Genomic DNA, 10,299 nt, shown 5'->3' with positions numbered 1-10,299 from the left:
GACCCTCTTATAACAGCCGTGTACCGCAAGTCTCTATAGGAAGGGAAGGTTCCAAATGACTGGAAAAGAGCACAGGTAGTTCCAGTTTTCAAGAAGAGCCGTCGAGCAGATGCGCAAAACTATAGGCCTATATCTCTGACATCGATCTGTTGTAGAATTTTAGAACATGTCTTCTGGCGCGTATCACGTCATTTCTGGTAACCCAGAATCTACTCTGTAGGAATCAACATGGATACCGGAAACAGCGATCGTGTGAGACCCAACTCGCTTTATGTGTTCATTAGACCAAGAAAATATCAGATACAGGCTCCCAAGTACATGTCATTTTCCTTGACTTTCGGAAGGCGTTCGATACAGTTCCGCACTGTCGCCTGATAAACAAAGTAAGAGCCTACGGAATATCAGACCAGCTGTGTGGCTGGATTGAAGAGTTTTTAGCAAACAGAACACAGCATGTTGCTCTCAATGGAGAGACGTCTACAGACGTTATAGTAAACTCTGGCGTGCCACAGGAGGCTATTGCTATGGGACCATTGCTTTTCACAATATATATAAATGACCTAGTAGATAGTGTCGCATGTTCCATGCGGCTTTTCGCGGATGATGCTGTAGTATACAGAGAGTTGCAGCATTAGAAAATTGCAGCGAAATGCAGGAAGATCAGCAGCGGATAGGCACTTGGTGCAGGGAGTGGCAACTGACCCTAACATAGACAAATGTAATGTATTGCGAATACATGGAAAGAAGGATCCTTTACTGTATGATTATACGATAGTGGAACAAACACTGGTATCAGTTACTTCTGTAAAATATCAGGGAATATGCGTACGGAACGATGTAAAGTGGAATGATCATACAAAATTAATTGCTGGTAAGGCGGGTGCCAGGTTCAGATTCATTGGGAGAGTCCTTAGAAAATGTAGTCTATCAACAAAGGAGGTGGCTTAGAAAACACTCGTTCGACCTGTACTTGAGTATGCTCATCGGTATGGGATCCGTACCAGGTCGGGTTGACAGAGGAGATAGAGAAGATCCAAAGAAGAGCGGCGCGGTTCGTCACAGGGTTATTTGGTAAGCGTGATAGCGTTACGGAGATGTTTAGCCAACTCAAGTGGCAGACTCTGCAAGAGAGGCGCTCTGCATCGCGGTGTAGCTTGCTGTCCAGGTTTCGAGAGGGTGCGTTTCTGGATGAGGTATCGAATATATTGCTTCCCCCTGCTTATACCTCCAGAGGTGATCACGAATGTAAAATTAGAGAGATTCGACCGCGTAAGGAGACTTTCCGGCAGTCGTACTTCACGCGAACCATACGCGACTGGAACAGGAAATGGAGGTAATGACAGTGGTACGTAAAGTGTCCTCCACCACACACCGTTGGGTGGCTTGCGGAATATAAATGTAGATGTATGTGGTCGCGCTGCAATGCGTCTCCCCAACGCATCCAACCCGTCATCGATAGGATTTAAACCGGAGGAACGGCCAGGGCAGTCCATTCGTTGAATGTCCTGTAGTTACAGGAGCTCCTCTTCCTGAGCTGCTCTATGAGATGGAGCAATGTCCTCAATAAATAGAAGTCAGGACCGAATGGAACCCTGACAAGACACACATAGAAAAGGACTGCAGTGTCGGAATGCCACTGGCGTGTACCGTGTTCAATGTTATGGAGGTCAGTACGCCCGTGCAACATTAAGCCTCCGCTCACCATAGCACCTGGACCACGAAACGATCATGCTCGACAATTTTCGTGATGTTCCTGGGTACATTACGTGTTCGCGCCTCTCGCCACATGAGGAAACGTCCATAATGACTACTCGAATTGAATCTCTTATCCGAGAAGAACACGCTACCCCAATCCTCGTTGATACAGTCCTTATGCTCTCGGTACCGTCACAAACTGTGCCGGCGCTGAGCGCGTGTCAGCCAAACACAACATGCCGGCAGTTTGGCAAAGATACCACTCGCATACTGTGGAGGGTGCAACTGCGCACCTCGCACCCTTGTTATCCGTGGTTGCATTTCCACCCGCTGTTCGACGTGCGTAAATTTCAGATTGTTGCACAATATAGCAGTCATCAGTCGCTGTATTTGATCGCGGTACACAACTTCCTCTCCTTAGGGCAGCAGTACGTGTGGCTCGCAATGCACCCAATACAAGTGGAAAAATGCTGTGAGCAATACCAAACTCCTGGAGTACACTCGTCACACTTCTTCCAGTTTCCAGATTATATCGCGTTTGACATCGACATTTTGTCTGCGGGCCATGTCATAGCGCAGAGCATGTCTTGAGTGCATTGTAACTGCTCGCTAATTGACAAACACTGTCTATTCCCTGCGTCATGTTGCGTGGCCGGCCCCATTTGGAGCTGTAGCTACACTGACGTCATGCGCTGTGACGTCCGCCTTTCTGTACGCGACCTCTCATTCATTTCCACCTAGTAGTTAGTACGAGGTCTATTCGGGAAGTGAGGTGCGATCGGACGTGAAATGGAAACCACTGTGAAAATCCGACGAGCCTTTTCACAGATGTGTTGGGCAGTGTCTCTAGTATGACCGTCGATCGCATCAAGACGCTCTTTTCAGTTGTGAGGCACTGTGAGCGAGTAAACGTGTAAACGTGCCTAGAACAAAAATGTCACCCACCAACTAGGACAGCCCGCTGAGAGACATCGCCTTAAAGAATGCAGCCCACCTAACACAACTGCCACGCACTTCTTTCTTCACGGCAATTCTCAGCCACACTCTGCAGGGGCATTTAAGACGCTTATGCAGCCTGTTTGATGAGAATTGTTCGATCACCCACAACACAGCCCGAATTGGCTCGTCCTGAGTATCATCTCTGTTCACATGAAACGCTGGCTACGGCCTACAGACTAGCGTAGAGAATTATTGGAAAGCACGGGCGGCTGCCTCTTATCATGATGGTGTTGGAAATTTGGCATAACGCTCCGACAAATGTCCAAGTTGGAGCGGCAACTATGTTTAGAAGTACCTGGAAGGTGTAGCTAAATGTGCAAAGAAAACAGTTTTGATTTTCACTGTGGGTGCCATTTCGCGACCGATCGTTCCTTACTTTCCGAACAACCCTTGTATGTTGTGTTACTTTATCCTCCCTGTGTTTAAATTTCCTAGAGGAATATAATTAACAAAAGCTTAAAGCAAAAATATTAGGGAGCCCTTAAAAGAGCACACTCATCACTATCCAGTACTCTTGAAGGCGTAAAACCGGTACCACACTGTGATGTGACCCTCCACAACCACTGACATCAGCCATGGTAGTGAAAGCGGTGTGTGTGTGTGTGTGTGTGTGTGTGTGTGTGTGTGTGTGTGTGTGTGTGGTAGTTGCTTGATTGTTATCAATGCCGTAAGGTAGAATGTACGTCCAGACGTCTGAAAATGGTGGAACGGGGCTAACTTGTAAGGAGACGCCCAAGGTCACACCAGGAAGGAAATGGTTCCATTTGTTGTTGTATCAACAATCACCGTCCATCATGTCTACAAAGAATTGTTTACCACTGGCAGGCCAATTGAAACGATGCAAGAACGCTGTCTTAGAAAATTTCTAAGCTAGAGTCATCGGACACGAGTCCCACGCCTTGTAAATGAGCAACCCGACAGGAATTTCTGCGGTCAGTGACCGCAGGTTCGTGTAAACCCGTTTGCGAGTGAAAACTGCGAAGGAAACTGTTTGCAGTGTATATACTGATCTGCCGGAACATTACGACCACCTACATAATAGCTAATATGTCTACCTTTGGCACGGATAACAGCAGCGATGCGTAGTGGCGTGGAAGCAATGAGGCCTTGGTCGTTTGCTGGAGAGAGCTGGGACCATATCTTCTGGCACACAATCCTGCATGACGACCTGAAAATGCGAAAAGTGTCACGAATGCTGACGGACGACCACATGGCTGCCCGTGTGACATGTTGCCAAGCAATGTTGACGCGAAACGACAGCGTGAATGGGACTTTCTTTTCGTCGGTTGTGACAATGGATGAGACGTGGATGCCATTTTTCAATCCAGAAACAAAGCGCCAGTCAGCTCAATGGAAGCACACAGATTCACTGCCACCAAAAAAATTTCGAGTAACCGCCAGTGCTGAAAAAATGATGGTGTCCATGTTCTGGGACAGCGAGGGCGTAATCCTTACCCATTGCGTTCCAAAGGGCACTACGGTAACAGGTGCATCCTACGAAAATGTTTTGAAGAACAAATTCCTTCCTGCACTGCAACAAAAACGTCCGGGAAGGGCTGCGCGTGTGCTGTTTCACCAAGACAACGCACCTGCACATCGAGCTAACGTTACGCAACAGTTTCTTCGTGATAACTACTTCGAAGTGATTCCTCATGCTCCCTACTCACCTGACCTGGCTCCTAGTGACGTTTGGCTTTTTCCAACAATGAAAGACACTCTCCGTGGCCGCACATTCACCAGCCGTGCTGCTATTGCCTCAACGATTTTCCAGTGGTCAAAACAGACTCCTAAAGAAGCCTTCGCCGCTGCTATGGAATCATAGCGTCAGCGTTGTGAAAAATGTGTACGTCTGCAGGGTTGATTACGTCGAGAAGTAACGCGAGTTTCATCGATTTCGGGTGAGTAGTTAATTAGAAAAAAAATCTGAGGCCTTAGAACTTGAATGCACCTCGTAGTGAAGGGTGTCCGCCCAACTCCACAATGTCTGGACTTGGTTGCGCCTTGGTTTCGCCACGACGTTGAAGACGCTTACCACAGCAGTCCTCGAACACCGACGAGTCGTCCAGTGGCCGAAATGCTCTTGCCGAGCCTCCGGATCATCACAACCTGCCCTCGGTCAAACTCAGATAGATGGCACTTTTTGGCACGCCTTCCCTACTCTATACACGGACAGCACGCTCGCTCGTTCTACATCTACCGTGCGTGGCTTTGACCAGCGGTCATTCGTCGCCAGGTGACGCTGCTATCGCCTGCACGAATTTATATCCATAGCATGTCGGAAGTCATAATGTTCTGGCTGATCAGTGTATTGTGTAATAGACATAGCTTCACAACAACTTTTTTGGCTGTGCTGAAATTCTGTTCATTTTCACATTCAAGCATGTGGTACACTTAACACCAATAAGTCGTTTGTAAATGCTGTTTACAAGCAGTTTACATGTTTTGTCGGTATTACACACAGATGGTAAATGTTACCTCTTTACTTCTTTCATAACCCAACAAAGGGAACCTTTGTCCTTCACTCAGTGTCCGTAAAGCATTAGTTTTCCTTTTAACTCTTAACTGAGATACACAGAAGAGACATGAATGCAGCTTACGCGACTCGTTTATCAAAGATGTTTGACGCTACCTGTCAAACATTTGGTTCAAATGGTTCTGAGCACTATGCGACTTAACTTCTGAGGTCATCAGTCGCCTAGAACTTAGAACTAATTAAACCTAACTAACATAAGGACGTCACACAAATCCATGACCGAGGCAGGATTCGAACCTGCGACCGTAGCGGTCGCTCGGTTCCAGCTGTAGCGCCTAGAACCGCACGGCCACTCCGGCCGGCTCAAACATATGGTCATCAACGAAAATGAAGACTGGACACTGCAGGAGAACAATGTGTAACCTCCCCATTCCTAATCGGCCTACTGGATTGCGATACAATTGACTGTGATCGCGTATGGCTAGTGAAATTTTACGGTGCGTAAGGCTATCTTTACCGAGGGAAAATAAAACCGGTTAGTAGGAGCAAAGGGTACAACAGACCCTTCTGAAGGAAGAATCTATTCTAAAGCTAATACAAATACTGACGATAATTCTGGAACGGTTGGAATATAGTGCAGTCGCTCACGAACCACACAGGCGGCAAAGGTACCAAGCAATATTTGGATAATTTAACGGTCGTCATCTACTAGAGCAAAGAATATCGAAAATCCTAAGAAAGATAATGGTAAAGCAAAATAAGCAAATAAACTCTGGCGTGTCAACATAAGGTTGTCACGCTTTTCCTCAACACAACAGTTCGCGAGAAAATAAATGAATCAGACATAATGGAAAATTTACAATCCGGCAAGCAATTTACTCTTGATTACTGAAAGACCGAATTGAATGCCCTCTAAACAATGAGCAGCTGATTTTACTTTTAATATAAGAACAATAAACACATACCATGCAGCAGAAATCAGTCGCTGAGCTAAATACATATTAAATGAAACTACGCACTCTTAGTTTGTACTGTATCTTTAGTTATCAGTTTTGCCAGCGAAATTTTACGTTAGTTTCAGTTAGTGAAAGTAATACTCGAAAATGGACAATAGTTAAGCTCTGTTATGGAATACAAGGATGAACAGTTACTGAGGCAGAATAATTTAGCCTGAAACTTGTCATTAGCAGACAAACAAAACCGGCAGTAAGTAGTTAATCAGGTTGCATATTTTTGCGACACCTGGTGACTACGTGGAAAGGAAACGGACCATGCTTGGTGTTAGTGTCTGAGGCCAATGACAACACAGCTGCCCTTCAAATTTTAACTATTGCAGCTTATTATTCATGACAGTTAGTCGAAAATTGTGAAAGGAACACCACGGGGGAATGCCTGTACAATATTACTTATATTTTGTCATTCAACGGTCTTGCGATGTTGTAGCTGGCCGGACGACGAAGAATGTAGGCGACAACAATGATGAGCTGCTACTATTGCTGCTGCTGACTGAGTGCCGCGAGTATTCTACAGAGCCACGGATAATTATGGGGCAGGCAACAGTTAGAATTGCAGCTTCCTCCACCTGTCCACTCATGTCCTCCTCTCAATACTCGCGGGCTAACAAAACACTTCCGCACTTTTTCAGCTCTCAAGCTGCTCTGCTTGCCCTCTGCTCGAGGCGCGACAAGCTCTCCATACCCATAGATAAACAACGGAACAGCTACTGCTGTCGATACATTAAAATAAATTTCCCTTGTCTGTTATCCAAACAGTATTTACATTAAAATTACAATCAGTTATATACAGTCAGAAATAAATACACTATTACATCCATTACATATTAAATATTATTTCTGTAACAAAGCTTACAGTGTCACAATTAGCTACGCAGTGGAAGATATCAACGGATATTAAACGGCAAAAATTTTTGCATGGTGCAAAGGTATTTTATCTGTATTTTCGGTGTTACAAATCATCCGAAGTACCGTAGCAGGCTTTGGAGCGACTGGAAAACGGGGAAAGGTGTGCAGATTCCGGATTGCAACTCCCAGTCGTCTGACGCTAATACTATTGAACGTGTATGATCTTACATCAAAACTAAGTTGCAACAACAAACGTCTTCACTTTGAAACAGCTGTCAACGCAGATGCGATACATTTGGAGGTCTCTTCCACGTAAATACGCGGAAAACGTTGCTTCAAGTATGCTTCGGAGATGCCAAGTGATGGTCGTCACAGGTTGTGACTGGACGTATTTTTATCTATAATCAGAATGAGATTTTCACTCTGCAACGGAGTGTGCGCTGATATGAAACTTCCTGGCAGATTAAAACTGTGTGCCGAACCGAGCCTCGAACTCGGGACCTTTGCCTTTCACGGGCAAGTGCTCTACCAACTGAGCTACCCAAGCACGACCCACGCTCCGTCCTCACAGCTTTACTTCTGCCAGTACCTCGTCTCCTACCTTCCAAACTTAACAAAAGCTCTCCTGCGTACCATGCAGAACTAGCACTCCTGAAAGAAAGGATATTCCGGAGACATGGCTTAGCCACAGCCTGGGGGATGTTTCCAGAATGAGATTTTCACTCTGCAGCGGAGTGTGCGCTGATATGAAACTTCCTGGCAGAAGTAAAGCTGTGAGGAAGGGGCGTGAGTCGTGCTTGGATAGCTCAGTTGGTAGAGCACTTGCCCGCGAAAGGCAAAGGTCCCGAGTTCGAGTCTCGGTCCGGCACACAGTTTTAATCTGCCAGGAAGTTTCATTATCTGTAATTGTAGTTTTCTTTTCTTTATACATGACGTATGTATAGGAATTAGTTTGTTGTCAAGTACATTTTTCTACTGATACATCTGGCCACGATCTTACTTAAGAGACGGTGGCGTTGCAATTTGAACAGCGATCAGTGTAATTTCTACTTATCCGTAAGCTGTCCGTTAGAAAGTTTCCCATATCTCTTTTCTGCGCCCATAATACACCCTACATTGCTTTTGCTCCATAATGAGCAAGAAGCACATGCAGTTTCTGGGAGCATGGATATCCAAGATCTCAGAAGCTGCTTTGCGGTTTGGTGTGCGACAATTTTTCTAATTAACCGTGACCTCACTGAGCAGCTCGGTGGATTCTCTTTATGAAAGCAGGTGACCGCGGATGCCTTCTTGCTCCCTAATCAAGCGCAGTGGCTTCAAATTAACTCCACGCCACTTCTTTCTTTTTCGGGCCGCTGCGGTGACGCCGGCAGAGCGGCGTTATTAAAATTAACGACCACGGGCTTTTTACTGCAGTCGCTCTTTCGCGATTCATAAGGCGTAAATGATTTTAGCGCTGCTGCTACGCAGCTCTACGCAGGCCGTAAAATGTAACGCCATTTCGACTGACGTGGTAGGCTGCTAGAGTGGAAGTGTTGCACCCATTACGGATTACATTAGAAGCAGTCTGAGTGAATAATCTGTTATGTACGCCGTACTTTATGATAAAACAATGAAAGAGCGAGCTTGCTCTTACTCGTTGTTCATACAGTAACTAAAATTTTCATTTATGTAATATGTGGAAACATAATAGTCTATCACTGAGGATCATCCTGTTTGATGTCTAATGTCGCTATTTCTCCTCATCTGTTGGACAACATATCCCGCGTATCACAAGGAACTTAAAATTATAAATGGCGCTCACAAAAATACACTACTGGCCATTAAATTTGCTACAAAACAAAGATGACGTGCTACAGACGCGAAATTTAACCAGCAGGAAGAGGATGCTGTGATATGCAAATGATTAGCTTTTCAGAGAATTCGCACAAGGTTGGCGCCGGTGGCGACATCTACGGCGTGCTGACATGAGGAAAGTTTCCAACCGATTTCTCATACACAAACAGCAGTTGACCGGCGTTGACTGGTGAAACGTTGTTGTGATACCTCCTGTAAGGAGGAGAAATGCGTAGCATCACGTTTCCGACTTTGATAAAGGTCGGATTGTATAGCCTATCGCGATTGCAGTTTATCGTATCGCGACATTGCTGCTCGCGTTGGTCGAGATCCAATGACTGCTAGCAGAATATGGAATCGGTGGGTTCAGAAGGGTAATACGGAACTCCGTGCTGGATTTCAAAGGCCTCACATCACTAGCAGTTGAGATGACAAGCATCTTATCCGCATGGCTGTAACGGATCGTGCAGCCACGTCTCGATCCCTGAGTCAACATATGGGGACGTTTGCAAGTCAATAACAATCTGCACGAACAGTTTGACGACGTTTTTCTGCAGAATGGACTATGAGCTCGGAGACCATGGCTGCTGTTACCCTTGACGCCGCATCACAGACAGGAGCGCCTGCGATGGTGTACTCAACGACGAACCTGGGTGCACGAATGGCAAAACGTCATTTTTTTCGGATGAATCCAGGTTCTGTTTACAGCATCATGATGGTCGCATCCGTGTTTGGCGACATCGCGGTGAACGCATATTGGAAGAGTGTATTCGTCATCGCCATACTGGCATATCACCCGTTGTGATGGTGTGGAGTGCCATTGGTTACACGTCTCCGTCACCTCTTGTTCGCATTGACGGCAATTTGAAAAGTGGACGTTACATTTCAGACGTGTTACGACCCGTGGCTCTACCCTTCATTATATCCCTGCGAAATCCTGCATTTCAGCAGGATAATGCACGACCGCATGTTGCAGGTCCTGTATGGGCCTTTCTGGATACAGAAAATGTTCGACTGCTGCCATGGCTAGCACATTCTCCAGATCTCTCACCAATTGAAAACGTCTGGTCATGGGTGGCCGAGCAACTGGCTCGTCACAATACTCCAGTCACTCTCATGATGAACTGTGGTATCGTGTTGAAGCTGCATTGGCAGATATACCTGTACACGCCATCCGAGCTCTGTTTGACTCAATACCCAGGCGTATCAAGGCCGTTATTACGGCCAGAGGTGGTTGTTCTGGGTACTGATTTCTTAGGACCTATGCACCCAAATTTCGTGAAAATGTAATCACATGTCAGTTCTAGTATAATATATTTGTCCAATGAATACCCGTTTATCATCTGCATTTCTTCTCCGTGTAGAAATTTTAGTTTCCGGTAGTGTAAATACTAGGGCGTTCTTAAAAGTATTACCTCCGAATTACTTATGAGA

General features: G+C 45.8%; 1 non-coding gene across 1 annotated transcript; it reads left to right on the top strand.

Moving 5' to 3' along the window:
• Positions 1-7,823: 7,823 nt before the first annotated feature.
• Trnas-cga (transfer RNA serine (anticodon CGA)) lies at positions 7,824-7,898 on the top strand. Its single transcript has one exon. It is a non-coding gene; the product is annotated as a tRNA-Ser (tRNA).
• The last annotated feature ends 2,401 nt before the right edge of the window (positions 7,899-10,299 follow it).

This window comes from Schistocerca cancellata, chromosome 1 (genome assembly GCF_023864275.1).
Source record: "Schistocerca cancellata isolate TAMUIC-IGC-003103 chromosome 1, iqSchCanc2.1, whole genome shotgun sequence".
NCBI lineage: Eukaryota > Metazoa > Arthropoda > Insecta > Orthoptera > Acrididae > Schistocerca > Schistocerca cancellata.
Note: the sequence above shows the minus strand (reverse complement) of the source record. Positions and strands in the feature narration are given on the sequence as shown.